Source organism: Camponotus floridanus, unplaced genomic scaffold (assembly GCF_003227725.1).
Source record: "Camponotus floridanus strain SB8 unplaced genomic scaffold, Cflo_v7.5 scaffold88, whole genome shotgun sequence".
Classification (NCBI taxonomy): Eukaryota; Metazoa; Arthropoda; class Insecta; order Hymenoptera; family Formicidae; genus Camponotus; species Camponotus floridanus.
The window spans coordinates 258,611-278,325 of NW_020229858.1; the positions used below are offsets into that span (position 1 = coordinate 258,611).

The window sequence follows — 19,715 nt, forward strand, 5'->3', positions numbered from 1 at the left end:
TGCTGTGCCATTGTGATAATTTTAATGAAATTGATTCATTTAAATCCTCAAAATAATAATTTAATAAATCTTTAACAAATTAATATTTTTCTCTACAATTTTCGAAAACTTCATTAATTATCAAGTTTGACTATAAATCCATTTTTTAAATTCACGCACAAAAATAATAGTCTGCTCATTTTGTAAGCTGTCAAATTGGATTACGAAATCTTTTGAATAAAAGTCTTGACAGTTCACTTATGAGTTTATCAATCACCGAAATTCAATAGCAATGCGATAAAAAAAACACATCACCGAGTTCGATAATACTTTGCAAATCTGCAAAACTCGCGAAATTGTAATCAAGAGTTGTTTATCGATGCGCCAACGATCCCTATTTCGGGGGATGGTCACGGTTGAGTGGTCGGGTCGGAGGGCAGACGTATAATGTGACTTGGTCTTGCAAGGGAGTCAAGTGTTGGTCCCGTCGCACAGGAACGTCACGGCGATACGTCGATGTGAATGTGTGAGCACATCAGTGTATATGACTGAAGATTTTTACTACTACAGTCACACACGCTTTTCAATGATAACTCCGTGCATCATGATTTTCACGAAATTAATTATTAATTGGAAAATATCGAATATGATTATTTTAAATGTATTATAATAATGTATAGTAATATATGTATATTTGAAGATATATGAACATATCATTTTTAAGTGATTTCTAAATTAATTGCATAAAGTCTTATGCAATTAAATTGGACGCTATATTTATATATATAACATTTAGATGAATGTAATTAATGTAAAAATTTACAAAAACTTTGCAATTTAAATTAGATTTAATAATTATGCAAATTAAATATTATTATTAAAATTTCAATACTTAATTCAAAACTTTTATATCGTTTTTCTTTCACATTTCAATGATTAAGTGGAGTATCTATACTTTAATTTGCTTGTATAAAAAAATCTAACTTTTTATTAAAAATTCTCCTAATCTTTAATTTATTTAATTATGAATTATATAAGATCCTAATTAAATAAATTTCAATTAGGATCTGTCAAAAAATTCTCAATTCAGTTTTTATCGATAAAAATCGCATAAACAAGCATAATTGAGAAATGAGAGGGACGACTGCTATATTAATTATTGATATTGAAAGTGTCCGAATAATCGAGGAGACGGCAAAATATCTTTTTGCGTCGTGACAGCCATAACCGCCGGTAATGTAAGGCGGAGGAGAATACGAAAGACCCGCCTTTATAAGAAGATTCGACCAATCGAAACATGCTGCGAGTCATGTTTCTAAAAGCGATGATTAAATGATTATTTGCGTAATACATTCCTCTCCTCTGCCTTTCTTATTAGCAGTAACACATAGTAAAATTAATTTGCATTTTTTTCGATTACGTTGTATATGTTTTCAAATTGTAATAAAAATTGTCAAAATGATACTAAAATTATGAAATTGATAATATATGTTATATGCCACAATGCATTTAACACAGACAAATAATTAAAAAAAAATCCTGATATATATTTAGTAATATTTTTCCTTTTCAATTTTTTTGTCCATAAAATATCTTAACAAGTTATATTTAGATTTATAAATAAATATAAACTATGAATCTCAATTAGCGTAGCATATTTGATTATTATATATCCTTGAAATAGACTAAATTAAAAATATATTTTAACAATCTTAAACAAGAGAAATATATAAAAATAATATAAAAATATATAAAATATAACAAAAATATAATATATAAATAATATATAAATAATACATAAATATAATATATAAAAAAATATATAAAAATATATAAAAATATATTAAATAACATACACAAGACAAATAATAAGAGATAGTAAATAAAATCTTGAAAAATTATTTTAAAAAAGAATTTATATTTTGCGGATGCTTTCCGTCGGCGATCGTTACACTAAGTAGCGGAAAAGACTGAAATTAATGCGATTTTTGCCCGAACAGAAAATATGAAACCTGCCGTCTAGACATCCAGATACACGCAATTGTCTGGACCACTCATAAGAAAACGACAAAAGTCTCATTTGATGCGCTCAAACACATAGTCGAGCTGACCTCTTCAAATATAATAGGAAGCATCCTCATCTGCAGCTCTGCAAGTCTGCAAGTTGCGATATGCAGCTAGTTTGCTTGCCAGCTTTTCATTGTCATTAAATTACATTTTTCTACGTTCAGTATGCCGCAATAATATTAATTTAAATCAAATTGCATTCTTTGTTCATTAAGCATAATATTTGAAATTGTCTTTAATTGAAATTGAAAAAATAATTTAAGAGATAATAAGATGTAGTTAACAAATTGATATGCAAATATTTTTCTTAAATAAGCATAAAATATTAATTGTTTAATACAGTTAAATCATATTTTTTATTATTGCAACAGTAATAATATTCAACTATGATCGAATTCTAGTGTGATCGTAAGAAACAAGAAGAATAGTTTTCTGACTAATTTCCAGTCTGTACTGTTGCATAACTTTAATATAGCAATTTTTATAATGCATTATCATAGAGAAATTAATTGAGTCTCTTTCTTATCACTGCAAATTTATATTTTAAAAATGAGAAATTATATTTTTATAATCTTTCTATTATTTTCACAAAAATCTAAAATTAATTTAATGTCAATTATTTCATAGAATGATAATCTTTTTATTAATTATATTATTATTTATATCAACAACTTAAAAAAGGTGCAAAATATACGAAAATTATTTCGTTAACACTATCCAATATTAGTTTCTTTTAGATTCTATCTGTTCATAAACACTCTATTTGTTCGATGTCCATCTGATATTGTCTATTAATATAGCAATCATTAATAATTACGAGAGAAAGAGCAGATTTCGAAAAAGCAGACAGCTCACCATGGGCGGCATACGACCCCCCATGAGCTTAGTGGAATACACGCCACCGTGCGAGATTTTTCTATAAACTATACACGGATAGGGCACCCGAGGCCGCATGCGGCTATTTAGACGCAAAACGACAGCACAAAGGGCCCATTTATGCGGCAACATGGATGGGTCAGTCTTGCAACTGGACACCGTATTATACCGAGTATCTTCCACGACTTCAGTTTAGCATATGAGCAATTAAAGTATATCTATTCTGCATAAATTTATCTAATCTGGATATTTGATCCTTTGATTGTCAATTTAAATATTTTAATTTATGAATAACTTTTCTATTAAAGTTTGTATAAATTTGAATGAATATCTCTGTCACAGTATTCTTATAAAATTGTAGTAATTAGAGTTTAATCTTATTGTAATAAGTAAACAAATTTTTTACAAATATTTATGCAAATATCATTACACATATATTATAAATTCTGCAACTAAATAAAACAAACAATTATATATGAATTATTCTAATTATATATTTCTAATAAATTATTAGATTATGAAAACGTAATTTCTAAGTTTTGCAGCCTCTGATATCATAATCGATGTCGAAAAATAATTCTTGAGATAAAAATTTCGTACGAAATTTAAAAGAAAATCGAAAGTTATTAATTAACATTACTAATTATATTTCCATTCCATCAAAATTGGAATATATGAATATTTCTTATGGCTTCATATAAGTTTTAAATTCCTGAAAATACCTATCATTTTACCATGAAACAGCGTTATCTGTAATTGAACGAAAAACAAGCGAAAATTAATTAAAAAATTCATGAGGATGCTCACACGGCGCCTCCGTAGGACTCTCCAGACGCCGGCGTTTCTTTCCCACAGTTAAGAAGGCGCCTGCCTTGCTATCTTTTGGCGCCTACCACGCACGAAGCCCAACGTGCGTCCACGCGCCGCTTGTGCGTGTATATAATTACATGCATGACTAACAGGGCGCATTAATAAGATTGCATCAGTTAACAAGAAAATTCTATGAAAATCAACGTTTCATAACTTTTTATATGCTGATTTTTTTGTCTCTTCTTTTTTCTCGTATGCCTTTGATTATTTTCATATATATTATAAAGTTCATTTTAAAAATTTTTTGCATTATGATTTTCATTTTCGCAATGGTTAATAAATTTTATATATTTTTATTTTTGAAAAATGAAATTTAAATACAATAGATATTAAATACAATTTTAGATACGATATTTAAATTATATTGACAATTTAAATTATAAAAATTATGAAAGGTATAGCAACAAAATGCGCGAGAGATCGTTGCGCCGAGTTCGAGTTTCGAGGGGGCGATTTTTCGAATTCCAGCCACGGGCGTCAAGGGTTCCGGGCGCCTCTAGAAACGCGTCTGGATTATGTTAGTTTCGACTCGTCGAAGTCGCGCAGTCAAAAAGGGCCGTAAGGATCATCTCCTCCCGTTGCCCAGGGAAAAATGCATTGTTTTGTTTGCGTTTTAACTCCGTTACCCGAGATCTGATACTGACAGCAAAACCCCATCCTGTCGAAATTATGACACGCTCCTTTTCTGTTCCGTGTCAGATGTCAATAACGAAGACGAAACAATTAGCATTCAATTCTCATAATAAAAAGTGACATTTTAAAAAAATTGTAAACTGTTGTCTTACAACGTATATTCTACAATATTTTCTTGTATTCTTATACAAACTTCTAGTGCATTATTTTTTATTTGAAATTAAATATCTCAAAATTACCTCTTGAGATTATTGATTCGTTTATTATTATCTATGAACTTGGCATTCTACTTTTCATAAATTAAATTTTTAATACAAAAAAAAATGATAATATTTTGCAGTTTTTGGTATTAATAATTTCGATCGTAATTATTATAAAAAATACAACATTAAAACAACAGTATCATCCGTCTTTAAGATAATAAAAATCGTTGATTCTGATTTAGAATATTTGATAGAATAATTTGTAATAATTTTCTTGTTGTCTTTAATTGCGACAAAGATAGGCAACTATAATTTTTTAATTGAGAAAAATCTGAATAAAGATCATAACATTTACTGTGATTAATTCTTTATGAAAAACAAGTATTGTATTTTATAATTTTGACAACCTTAATTGCTCATAATACGTTTTCTCTATATTTTATTGCACTTTCAGTAACATTTTTAAACGGAATAAAAGTTTTCTTACATAATTATTTTCTTACATAATTGTACAAAAAATCACAAAAATATTTATTAAATCATACGTTTTCAAAAATCATATTATGTGATTTTGGTTTTATTACAGTTTTCTTAATGTAATAGTCTTGTAATGTATAGTCTTTAAAAAAATATTTTCTTTCTAATAGTTTTAAAAAATTTATAGAAAATTAAGAATAATACTTGCAAAGCTTCTCGTTCATGTTTTCTTGTTATATATATAAGTTTGTATTATATTTAAAATTAAAATAGAAATAAATTTTTATTATGTATTAAAAACTTTATTGGAGTATGCATCAAAAAATGTGATGTATAAAATATTCTTTAAAAGTCGGTGCTTGATAATATAATAAAGAGGGTAATAAAAGATATATAATATTAAATTGCCGATAAAATATCGATAATAAAAATGCTGATAATTTGTCATAAAAAAATCCGTAACAAGATAAATGGCTGAGCGCTTTATTATTAGTATATTGTAAATAAATTCAAATGTAAACTATTAAAAATAAAATCAGTATTATATACATGTACATATAAAATAAATATGATTAGAAATAAAAATTAAATTTTTTCCCGTAAACTTAGAAATATCATCAGAAATCTCTCTCTTTGGTGAAATAATATTTTATTAAATTTTATATCTTTTATTAATAAAGATGAATTATATATCTTTTATCTTCGAGTAAAACCTCTACAGTTGATATGTCTCCGTTACACTTTCTATATTACCAATCTTAGGTATGATTCAAAATACCGTTGGTAAATTAAATTAAAATATATAATTTAAAATATATGATTTAAATTGAAATATATGATTTAAATAAAATCTGAAAATATCTTTTTTAAACATTAATAAATTATTTATGAAAGAAAAGAAGAGCTCATTGAACGTATCATTCGATGAAAAACTAGTATCTATCTCTGTAGAGAGATGGCACATACTATCATTTTCAATTATGTATAAAATATTTTATATTTTAATATTATACATCTTTTTGGATACATTTATGCTCTTTGCAAAATTATTTACTTTAATTTATTCTAAAAATAATTAATTTTTTAATACATTTAGTAGACAGTTATTTATTTCTAAATGTTAAATTTCTAAATTTTAGAATAACTCAAAAATTTTCTGATTCTATTTACATTAATAATTTCTGTGCATTATTTATCATATAATAATTAAATGCATGCGCAATAATAATTAAATGATGAATCAATATATGATTAAAAGCTTTTATAAGATATATCAATATTATAAAATATATTGATTTTTGTAACTTAAAAATCGTATGCTTGACTCAGAGCCAATTAAAAGTCAATTCAATTGCTTCGGAAAGAGACAGACATAATTAGAGATCATATGATTAAATCCAATCTAAGAGTCAAGCAAAGAACAAACCAAATTATACGCCATAAACTTTAATTAAGATTTCCCTCGACATGCGTAATAACGAGCTCTCGGCGGCACAAATTTCTCAACCAAGGCTTTAATTATTCTTTAGGGTTATATTCATCTGCCAACGTGCGGAGCGTGCGAGAAGAAGGCGGGGAGGGGGAATATGAGAAAGAGCGAGGAGAATTTTAATCTGATATCCACCTTTCTTCTTCCTGTCGCGCCATTCGATCTTTTTTTTTTTTGCCGGCAATCTTTCCTGTGTCTATTTTTCGTGATTTATGATCGTCGGAAATACGGTTCCGACTTCTTGCTACGTCAGGGTCGAATGGACGAAATGAGCGCCGAACTAATTTCGTAATATTAGGCAGCCGTAATCGCCGCTGGAAATTCATTAACGTCCGATACTGCAATTGAGATATCGACTTTTCTCGAGGCCGCTTTCTGTCAGTCGGTTCATAGGTCGGCCGTTTCTCTTTTCGATAATGCCCGCTTATTGAATTTCTCGAAATCCGAGTTCCTTATTTATGGGACGTACCCTTCCGACGGGATCCGATTTTGTGCCCATATCGCGCGCTCGTTGTTTTAGATTAGCTGCCGGCGGGAGCATATTTCTTTGGTCTGACATTTTGCTGATCAGTAATGCAGTCGATTTTCATCAGATTTCTATTGAAAGCGTGAGAACGAAAAAAATCGATTAATTATTGTGCTCATAAAACTTCATTACATATGTTATAATTACTTTCATATATTTATGATACACACTAAAAATTTGATTAAAAATGAAATTTTAACATAATCTTTTACATCACGAAGCAGCTTTTAAATATATTGCTAAATAAATACAAGTAAACTTTGTAAATAAATTTCGCAAAATTATGTTTATATTTATAGTTATATTTATATTTAGTTATAGTTATATTTATTGATTTAAAATTCTTTTTATCATTATTGCCTTTTATTCTCCAGAAATCATTGCAATTTGGCGAAATGCTTCGAATAGCCACAAGTTACATTTCAACACATTATAACGTTGACATGTTTGCTCGCGCGATATGAACATTGATTAAGAAACAGAACTCGATGAAATCTTGAAAAGATTCCCTTTCCAAAGAAGACTGACTGATTATCGAACATATCTCGTAGTCAAATTCCTGACGAGGAAGACGAGCGCCCCTCTTGGCATCATCATTATCTCGATATCTCAGCTGGTAGCATCCGTAAGCTTTTTTTGCTTTGGACAGCGTGTGCGGAGTGCACCAGGGGGTATTGCCCAGGGTGGTCCAATTTGTCTGCCGGTTCAATATTGTTACGAGCTCATCTTTAATAATATAGCCTCGAGCGCTATCGTCGTTTAAGTTTTCAGAACGAACATCCCAATCGGTTATTTCACGCACACATTCGACGAGTGCTTTCAAATTTTAACACTTTGCGTTCAGATACGCGATATAAAAAATCCACTTTATTTAACATATCGTTAAATAAATTAAAAGAAAAATAATTTAAAAGAATTGTATAAGAAATATAAAAAATAATTTTATTATGTATTTACTTTGTTACGATCTTTAATTTCTTAATTATTGTGATAAGTACAAAATGATGAATAAATATTTCACTGTTATCATTACCTTGAAATGTTATTCTGATGAATTGAATTGCATTTTTAAAAGTGTTTTTTTTCGCTATCATTCAATATCGGAAACATAAAAGAGGCACTGTTGAAAGAAAAGGAACTATAAGCGTAAGATTCACCGCAATATCGTAACGCGCGATTTCTCGAAGACGGAACATGTAATTAACATTCGTCGAGGCGTAAGATTTGACTTGCTCTTTCATCAGTTGATTGCATCGATTTGTAGTCTTCAAAGGAAGAGGCTAAGCTTCGAGTAGATTGAAAAGCGTGGAACGTAATTATTATAAATACGGATATATCGGGAGAGAAAAATAAATAACAGGAGGGGCAAAGGGGGCCCGCATTCGTGCCTCGCTGCGCGATAACGGCTTATCTGAATAGTTTAGACATGAATTACACAAGCGGGAATAACATTTATGTTTCATCACGAGTCAAACCCGTCGAGACCGTATCTGTTAGCCGGCTTTGCTAACCGAGCCTCATTTTTTTCCCTCGCCTTTATCCCTGATCTCTCCCCTTCCCTTCCTCTCTTCCTTTCAACCTTCGGTCGTTTTATTCTGTCGCTGCATTTTTTTCTTTTTTCCCGGTTGAATATTACAAATTGCTTATCGTCTCCAAGCTGGCAGCTTGTTGGGCCGCCTTATCATCTCGTTGACCTTACGGCATTTTTGAATTGTTAATTTCACTCGTCAATAGAGAGTTTAGAGTTCTATTGAAAAAAATATGTGTGATTATTGTATATTTTAAACGTGTATTTTTATGTTAAATAATTGTATTTTATTTCTTCGTGAAATTTGAATTACAGAAGATTTCTAAGAAATTATTTCTTAAAATTTGTAAGTAAAAAAAAATCAATGAAAAATAAATAAAATATCTTATTAATTATTTATATAATAAATATATAATATTTGTTGGTTTTCTTCCAAGAAAAGTTACAATAACTATTTATAAATCAAGAAACATTAATTGTTCAATTCACACATACATTTAACATACGAAGCCGACATTTAAATTTGCGTGCTTAGTTCTGCACCAGTCGGAAAGGAGAGAATTTGTATTTTTTTATTCCATTTTTTCGCGCCCTCTTTTTGGAAATTCTCTTCTCTCCGGCTGGGTGCAGGATTAAGCACGCGAATTAAAATGTCGCCTTCATCATGGCGGAGAAGGAGAGTCATAAAATAAAGGAGCGATCCGCGGATAAAAGATGCGAAAAAATCCGAAAGGAAAGAGCGAGATGAGCGAAGAAACTACGGCTTACTAATGGCCCTAGACCGAATCTTTACTTCTGAGGCCCAAGACCGCGAGTAGTGGGACGTGAAAACATCTCCATTCCGTGGATGCTGCGGTAGAATTCATAAGAGAGTAATGTTCGCTGCTCGAAAATTAATTTAATTTGTACGGAAGAAACGGGAAGGGAAGGATGAGGAGAGGAGAGACGAGAGAATGCCGACAGGACGGTGGAAAGAGACGGGGACAAAAATAGAGGAGGACAAAGGGAACGTAGGACGGTCTGGCACACAAGACGCACAGGTTAGAATACTCTTTAGCCATGTGTTGGGTGGAGAAAGAAGGGGGGGGGGGGAGACGATCCCCCGCTGGGTAAAATATAGCGGGCCAGTTCCTTCGAAAGGCGCTGGTCTGTCTCCACCGTAGACTCCTTAGCGGGGCACTGAAACTTTACCTCCCATAATTGATACGAATGTCTTTTCGGCCCGTGCTCGAACATTGCACGGTTATTTAATCGCCGAGTGGAGTCTTCGGGCCCCAAGACCCCTCTAACTGATCTGCTACGTCAATTATCAACGCGTATCGTCGGCACGATGCCGCGCAAAACAGTGCGATGGGCGTCGCGATATTAATGCTCGATTCTATACTTTGCCCGTCGTCTATTCTTTCTTTACAATAATACTTTTAACTTTAGATTATTAGAAAAAATAAAGAAAAATAGAATTTATTTAAACAAAGATACATGTGTATCAAATTTATTTTTTTATTCACACTGTGCGAATATCCCTAGTTTGCCGAATTTTTGCCACTTGTCGCTTGATCGGGTAAAGATAGAAACACGTCCCGGATGAAAACCATTGTCGAGATTCACGGTCCCTTTTCTCTCTCCGAGGTTCATTAAGCATGATAAAATGCTCGTTCACCTTGCAGATGCTGATCGGTAGGTACCTACTAATTACCTAAGGCTCCTACTACTGCTGTTAATCGGAAGTCACGGGATCGGCGATTTCGATCCCGCCATTCTATATGTGTGTGTGTGTGTGTGTGTGTAGGCGACTGCCTAATTAATCCTTCTCCGAATGCGCAAATCCACAAGTCGATGAGTTATCTATGTTTTTGTATAAAAATAAAGCGTATCGAGAGAAATATATTCACGAGAAAATTTATGTAAATAATGTCTTTTTAATCTAGGAAAGTTAATAAATATATCCTGTAATATAAATAATTAATATTTATGACTTTTATATTTTGCAATTTGTAATATTATATTTGTAATCTCCTATAAAATTATAATGAAAAAAAAACTTTTTATATTTTTAATTAATTCAATAATATTTTTCTTTTTCAATTGTAGTCTTACTGATAGCTGTTAAATAGATTGATACAATTATAATTAATCGTGTTATTGCTAAGCAGTGTGGCTACCTTGTCTCAGATTTTTTTTAGAAATAGCGAAGAAGGAGGAGAACATCGGCGGAAAGAGACACGTTAAATTTAAGATTAAGCGGGTGGCAAAGAAGGCGCATATAACTACCACCGAAGTCGGAGAGCATCGGTGAGAGATTACGATCTAAGTATCTCCAGAAACAAATGCCGAATGCAACTCGCCCATTGCCGGGGTCTTTGTCGGCTTCTCGAGCGGTGCCCTGTTGCCGGTACCAACACCTGCACGGCCGTCTGCGTCGTCTGTCATAGAGACCGCAGTTATTGATTGTTCACCGCGAGAAAGCGACGCAAAACTACGTACCTACTCCTCCACAACTTGGATTCGACCCTTTCGTTCAATGTGACCGACCTCTCTTTCTTTACTTGTATATTCCGTCCCCCACAAGTCTTTCTTCTTACAAAGTTGGTCTTTGTCCATGTTTTAGAAAAAAAGTTTCTTTTAATATATCTTATTCTAAACACATACATATGTAAATTTTTATAACATCGAGAAGTTTTATATCTCTCTTTCATGACTTAATAAACACGAAATCTAATTTTAATATATTTTAATAGCTAAAGATAAATTATACACTTGTCTGTTATCAAAAATTATGTAATATTAAATGATGATTTAAATATGATTAATAAATACACGCGAGAAAGTAAATTCGTAAACTTCTTTGCTTTTATTTATCAACAGCCTTAATGTATTTAAAAAATTTTGTATTCGTTTAAATACAAAAAAATTTAATTAAGTCACTCAGCTTTCTTACTCTTTTATTAATATTTATTTAATAAATTACTACTTCAAAATTTATTTTTTTATAAATTGTTTTAATTTTTTATAAATGTATATATTATATATCATTTATTTTTATGTTTCTGGCTTTTAAACACCCAGATGTCACGCACTAATTCTGTTTTACCGTATCAGATCATCAGTTCTTGAGGTTGCTATTCTAAATAAAAAAAAAAAGAAAGAAAGAAAGAAAAATGGAGCTAAACATCATAATGGTGCGAACACAAACGCTTTTGTAGTACTCAAGTGACTCTTCTTTGAGCGTCTCGAGTAGCTTTTTTACGGTCGATTAAGAGGTTACCGATGAAAGCAAGATGCAGGTGAGTCCCTTCGGAGGGACTCGCCGTTGCTATGATATAACTTCGATCTGCTTGCCTGAGATCGCTTTGTATCTCGCCAAGATGATCGAAACAGCGCGTAGTAAAGCAGGCTTTGAGACATTCCGGATCGGGAGAAACTCGACGAGAGCTTAATAAAATCATATACAGGACACTTCTCCACGTGGGAGTCGGTCGAGAAATTTTCCAGCTGACCGCTCTCGCATAAGCACGCGGAATCATCGAATCAGGTAGGTGAAAAAAGAAAGAAACTATCTCACAATAGGTCACCCGTTGGAAGAAAAATCGTTTTTTAACTCGACCCCGATCTACCCTCGGAGAAGAGCAACGACGTATATTTCTCGAACCGGGGTAATTTGTGTTTTCTAGCTCGCACTGGGGGGCGTGGCGGGAAAATTAAATTTTTTTCAGACATTTCAACGGATCGATGACTGGCGCGGAGTCGTTTGTCATCGTTAAAATAATTCCCTTTGTTTGGAATCTACGCCGATAGAAGAGACAGGGTACGATTCGTGAGAATTTTAAATGTGTAACGCGACGTTTTTATATATATGATGGTTTATAGCACCTTCAGAGATATACATCTTTGCCAGATTTTACTCCTTTAAGAAGAATTCATATTGGAATCTCTGAGGAGCATCAAAGATTTAATGTGTGCTTCTCAATGACATTGACTGTTATGGTCGAATATTTCCTGAGGATGGCTCGTATATTATCATTATTAGATATAATAAGTTGTAAACAAATTGTATCCGTAAAATAAACTTTTCTTTTTTTTTCTTCAAAATGATATTTAATATATAATTTTCAATCTCATATACATAATATTTTAATATTAATATTTTAGAATAATTTTTTAATATTAATATGTAGAATAAAAAAAATATTAATATATGCTTGAAAATAAATCAAGGTAGCTTCTCGTTTTAAATAATTATTTATTAGAAATTTTAAATTACGAAGCCAATTAGTATGATTATTCATTAGATCTCAATGTCGCATGCACCTGCCGAATCCCTATCCCGTTACGACGGAATAAACAATGCATCCCGCGATATATCGATGATATATATGTATGAGGGAAGCGAACTTATTACCTCTTCCGTCCCTCCCTCGTCTCAATCTCTCTTGACAGCTAGATAACCGATCTCCATTGTCATTTGTTTGTCTAACTTAGCCGATTAGAGCGAGTCATCTGCGTCAAAGGTGGCCGCCCGGCCGATCTGGCCAAGATATCGAAGATGAGAGCGCGATTTGTTCGGTGCACGGGCCACCCTTGAGCCGATCATCCGCAATGGTACGGACGAGGAAGAGTAATTAATCCCTCGAAGCCGATAGATTAGACGAGAGTTCACGGTGCCAGTTTATAATCGCTGACGATAAAAGGCTTTTTCAACACTCTCGATGCGCTCTCGCCGATGAGGAAAGAAGTTTATGCCTATTATAGTAATAATAGCCACACGATCGGTTCAATTAGTAATTGAATGAGGAAGAAGAAAGACAGATAAAGATTCGTACGAAGAGATAGGAGCTCGAGATTAATCATATCTCAAATTCGATCTAAAATCTGCGTCACGTGCATGATCTTATTAAGCTTAAATGCAAAAGCATATTAATTATTAATTAATTATAATTATATATATGATATATATTTCATGTTAATAATTTCGAACTAATAATAGTTTTTCATGTTAATTTTTCATAGTTTACATTTTTACATTTAACTAAAAATATACGAATATAATTTATTTAGAGACATGAGAAAATTTGAAAATCAGACGACAAATCTTCAAAAATATTAAATTGTTTTTATGCTTGAGATAGGAAAAAGTGATGACATCACAATATCGCCGAATTCCCGTTATTTTGTCAAAAAATGATTTACAATTGACAGTAATTATCTTTATTCTATTAGATTTTATAGCTTTACGATCTCACAATTAGATTTTTGTTTTGATATATGATGTTTTAATATATAAATAAGGGAGCAAAATTTTTTTAGAAATAAATCAGACAAAATTGAAACATAAATATAATGTCACAAATTATATGTTTGTTTGATTGTTTACCTGAATCTTTATAGAATTTATAGTCAAATTTTAAATTGATTTTTTAAAATAAATTTTTAGTTTCTTTTTTTAGATAAAAAGGTTACAAAGTTTATCATATCAAAGAAAATTATATATATTGTCATTCAAGTTCTTAAATAAAAAAATATAGTTTTTGCAGAAAATGCAAAAAATTTCATAAATAACTTCTTGTTTTAAGAAGTTATTTTAAAAATGAAGAATTTAATGGGAAAAGTTAATCAAGTCTGTTTTTGCTTCTTCATTAACGATAGTACAAGCTTTCTCGTTGCTGCTTGTACTCTTTCTTCGAATTCAAATGCGACGTAGTTGAAATCAAACCAAGTCTCGTATCGGAAAGAGAGACAGAAAGACAGAAGGTTCGTGAGCGTACGTAGAACTGATCGTAAATCGATGCACCAAGAACATCATGGCCGTTACAACCGACCGCGATGTCTCAATCCGAGTTCTCCTTCTCGGAATATCTGCGACGTCTGCACGAAGATTCTTACCATGGCGGTATTTGTGAAAGAAAATATTTATATCATTGTTTAAATAAAATATACTGTTTATGTAGAGAATATTAATAATTAAGCAGTTATGAAATCAATCCTTCCAAGCATCTTTTTGTAAAATTTCAATATAATTAATAAAGTTTTCTTCCTCAATAAAAGAAGGAGAGCTTATTATTTCAAAGTGTGCTCTAGTGAGAGATTAAATATATTATAAAAAATAAGAATTAAAAGAAACGTTTTACCTTTTTATTAAAAATGAATAACAAAAAGAAATCTTTTTTACTTCAACAAAGAACAATTTAAGTCATTTTTTTCATTAGAATTTTTGAGATACTGTTTAAAAACTTAAAAAAATTGCTAATTACAAGAAAAATGTAATTTATATAAACTTGAAAAGTATTTGTAAAGCAATATTCGTGCCGGAATTTTTTGCATTTTTATTATTTTAAGTGTTAATTGACAAGTCTTTTTCTAAAACATTAATTTCACTAATTTTACATTTATTTCTCTAATTTTTGTACTCGAAAAAATTAGAAAGAACATCGCAATTAATTTATTGTAAAGGATCTCTCTTATTCCGGCGATGCGACACATCTTCGGCATTTATCGACCAGCCTCCGATATATTCTCCTCTCTCAGAGAAAATCAATCTCTCGATTTCCTCTCTAGAATAAACTAAGCCGCTGCCGGTCTCGTCGTGCCGATCGTACCTTTTCTTCGAATTCAAATGCGCTCCGAGCGTGCAGGGACGAAGTCCCTGGCTCTCTCCTCGCGCGGTGGAGAAGATCGACAAAGAGAGTTATCACGAGGCGTCGAGACGAGAGACGGAGAAGGAGAAAGAAAGAGAGACGGAGAGGAGAAGGGAAAATACGCTCGCAGGCGCACGATTACACGGCGTTACTCGTAAATACGATGCTCCGAAAGCATCACGGCGCGGTACAAAGAGGCCACGACGTCTCAATCCTGAGTCCTCGAGAGCCCTCGTTGGAGGGTCCACGAGGAACACGCTGCTCTCCTCATCCTCTCCCCGACGCTACCATCTTTTCCCCATACCACCCTTCCTCCTCTTCCTCTCCTTGATCCCCCTTGCGACCGCGCTCTGCTCACCCGATCGCGCAGCCCCCTTCGCAAAAGCGTGCAGGACGTTCGCAAAAGGGGTACCACACACCGGGCCTCACAGATCACCCCGCTATCTAAGTCGCCAGATCTCCTGGCTTCGGTGTACACCGTGCAACGCGTAGTCACCACCGCTCTCCCTCGTTCGCTGCGAGAGGGACTACCTTCCTCTTCTGCGTCCTTTATTCTTATATTCCGTTGTCTCGTCGAGCCTTCCGACTCGGGACGGCCACCGCTCTCTCGTCTTCGCGTGGCTTCTGTGCTCTTCCAGTTTATCCTTTCGCATTTTTTTTCATAGTCTTTCCCGGGATACGGATTCTTTGGTGTCTCTTTTTCTTGGCGACGCGTGCTAGTTATTTTTTCTCTCTCTATCCGCTGTTCTCTGCGCGCTACATTTCATCGCGATTTTCTTTAAGTGATGAATCCTGCTCATTCCTCTCCCTTTTTCTGTACTTATATTTGTATGCGATATTTTTGATTACATTTTCTTGCGACTCAATTAGTTATTGGATGTTTCCTCTCTTAAATTCGTAATTTTTTTCATTAATATTTTTAAAAACATCTCCTATTATTATACATGTACTTTACTAAATTCGCATGCCTACATATTTACATCTTCCATAAAATATATATTTTTTGTTTGCATTCTTTCTTGAAATAATATTTTCAATATTTAGAGACAAATTTCTATTTGATTTGCAATTTTGATTTAAATAATCACCTCTCTTAAAACTAGAAATATAATTAGAGATTAATTTTATCTCTAATTATATTTCTAGTTTTATCAGCTGTATTTTGTAACACATTAAATTGCGTGTATTTTATTAAACATTTATCTTAATTTTAATTATTTTATCTTAACCGAATGAAAAAATTTTATTTTGCTGTAAAACAGAATTAACTTTGCATTTTCGTTTTTACAATATTACAATCTCGAAAGAGTTACCAGATTCAACGATCGATAGATCGATGGAGAACGTTGGATGTCTTTGTTCCTCGACAACGGTCGAAGAATTCGAGAGGCCGCTATTATACTGAACCCGCGCACAGGCTATGGTAATGCAGAATGTCATTTGTTAATTTAAATATCACGATAATTCACTCTACCTCTCGGACTCGCAGTTCCCTCTTCTCCTCCCCCTCTGTCTTTCCTGCCTCGTTGTTTTGTACCGCGAAACCTGCACTCATTCCTGTCCATTCTCCTCTTCTCACTCTTCTGTTCCCTCTCCTCAGTCTTTCCTCCTCCAATCCTCAATGATGTTCGCGTTTCACCTCTCGTTTCCTCCGCACCACGCGGTGTCTCTTTCCTGTCTTGTTTTCAGCGACCCTTGAGGATGCCCCGCGCGAACGGCATTTAAAATTTCAAATTAGCTTCAATCGGATTGGTTCGAGCGTGCCAGGCGTATCGTTCGCGAGGACGATGCAATTGAACTCCTGTTAAAATCCCTGTAGCTTCGAGAACGGAAGAATCCGAGGACCATTGGCGTAGTTAAAGTCGGTTCGCTCGGTTCCGGACGATAATTCGACATGTTTCATCGACGTCGTAAGCGTAATTACGTGAACGCGAAGGTTAAGTATCTTCTCTGTGAGAACCTGGACCGCGAGTAGTATGCGCGACGAATGGAACAAGACGGAATAAAATGACGAGAAAAGCATAGGGCGACCTCGCTGTTGAACTTGACGACTGCTGGCATAATGACCGAGCTGCCTCCTCCCCCTCCCATTTCTTGGCGCGGATACGCGTTCGGTTAAAAAGTCTTAAACGCGAGAGCAAACACAATTAGAGGTAGGTCCCGGAAGGGCTCCTCTCTCTCTCTCTTTCCCCTCTTTCTATCCCGTTGTAAACCGGGCGCAGCACCTCGAGCTCCTCTTCGCGGAGTGAGGCGCCTTAGAAGGAAGAGACAAAAGGAGGAGAAGGCGAAGAAGACTCAATCCCGCGCGGTGAGGTATATAGCCGAGAAGGAAGAGACGGTAATAGCCAATCACGCGGCAGACGCAAAAACCACAACGAGAAGCGTCGTAAAGCTCGTCGATAGTCTCCCTCTCGGTCGCTCTTTAGCGTGATCTCTCATCCCCCCTTGCTGCATCCACGCGAAACGAAGCCCCGGGACGAACCGGCTCGAGGAGAGAGAGAGAGAGAGAAAGCCTCGGAGTGACCGCGGGATAGGGTGGAGACCCTCTTCTCGTCGCCACCAATGGGGGAGATATTAATTAGAATAATTGCTGCTAACAGGCTCGTTAGCGTTGAACTGAGATAGCAAACGAGCGCGTCTTGAATGCGAAAATAAAATGAAAGGACGCCTCGTCCCCGAACAAAACTCGAGCTGCCACGCAAGCGGAATTGGAGGTTGAGGAGAAAGAGAAGGAGGAACACGGGAGAGAGGTAAAGACGAACTAGAGAACGTACGTCTTCTTAGGTTTTCCTCTTACTGCAGAAGTGCTTTGATCAGACTCGAGCGGAATAATTTGCATACTTCTCCGCTCTGCATCCGTTTATCCATGTTACACGAAGGACATTCTCGTTAAACAATGAAGAGTCTAGATATTCAGCAAATCAAATAAACATGTTTAAAGAGTTCGAGGATAGAACAAATTATGTTATGTTGGTAAAATTATGTAAGCAAAATGTAAAAAGATATGTAGAAGAACAAATAGCTCAAAAGATTATTAAAATGAATGTTGTATCTTATAATCATGAGATGCATGCGACAGTATTGTCTAGTATCAAGTACTCTTGACACAAGATTTCTACGATTTATGATATCATATATTTCCCGAAGTGCCTATCGCGCGCGTGATAACAGAAAGTTCTGTCAGCGTATCCCGCGGAGAGCCCATCACCGATCGATCTCTTGCGCGAGCAGCGTGGGCCGCATACCATTCGAAGCGAATATTTCGCCCCCATCTCTCCCTCTTTTTTTCAGCGACGACAAGGATACGGTAACGATCTCCGATCGTTATATCCGCAGTCAACCCCGATTCTGTTGAAAGAAAGAGACGGAGAAACGAGAGGCGGGGAAGGGGATGAAAGCGAGCGAGCGGAGAGAGATGGTTGGCTAGCCAGCAATTCCGTCTTTATTCCGCGGAGCGATGCACCGGGGCCCTTCCTAATCAATTCCAATTAGAGAGCAGAATATTTGCGAGGTAGACGTACACAGACCAGGAGGGACTATTAGCAGTCTCTCTTACTACCGAGGGAAGTCGGCTGACTCTGTCCGTCGTAAATCAAGCAGCGGTCCATACAGAAAGAGAGACAGAGAGAGAGAGAGGGACTGAGAGAGACAGGAGAGGAGGGAGAAGAGGGAAAAGATTCACCTTGTAGCCTCCACGAAGAGTCTCTAAAACGATGTACGTGCTCCAGCGCGTTCACGCGGTCTTCTCGTACGTACACGCACGCGAAAACTATGATCGTGTATGTGCAACGTATGCCGAAGAGAGTAGAAGACGACGAACGAGGAGGCGGCGGAGCCTCACGGTGGCCGGAGAGGATTGCCGACTAACGAAGCGAACATAACTCGACCGATACAACTCAATACGCGATCCACGGTGACAGTTCGTAAAACAGAGTATTTCTAATTGGCTGGATGGGCCGCATGCTGATTAGGCTTTTCTTTTATCCTCCTTGCAGGATCGCCTCGCGGATCGTGCTGACTTCGACGAAGAAACACGTTGATTGGACACCGTCGTTACGCGCAGTAACTGCTTGACTGACTCGTTGAATCGTCCCAATGATGGATCGCCATTAATATCGTAATTGTATGTGGGAAAACAATGGCAATTGTGTCTCAAAACAGTGACAATTACGCGTTTATTTGTGAAAATAACCGCCTCAAAAATTTAACCTCATATGTGCATTTGAAAGATGTATATATTTCTTCATGTTAAGTAATTAAGAAAATTAAATAAAAATATAACCCTTTAAAAATTTAAATATGATCCTTTAAAAAATAAAAGCTCTAAAAGCCATTAAATTTTAATATCTTTTTTGTAAATAATTTTTTGTAAATATTTTATGTTTTACATAGAAATGTACAGATAAACGCGATCGATTTCATTCGTTAAACATTA

General features: G+C 34.5%; 1 protein-coding gene across 1 annotated transcript in view; it reads right to left on the bottom strand.

Annotated features, from left to right (window-relative positions):
• LOC105248059 (cysteine-rich hydrophobic domain-containing protein 2) overlaps positions 1-19,715 on the bottom strand; it is a 161,758-nt gene that overhangs the window by 127,957 nt on the left and 14,086 nt on the right. The gene's annotated exons all lie outside the window — the stretch shown is intronic.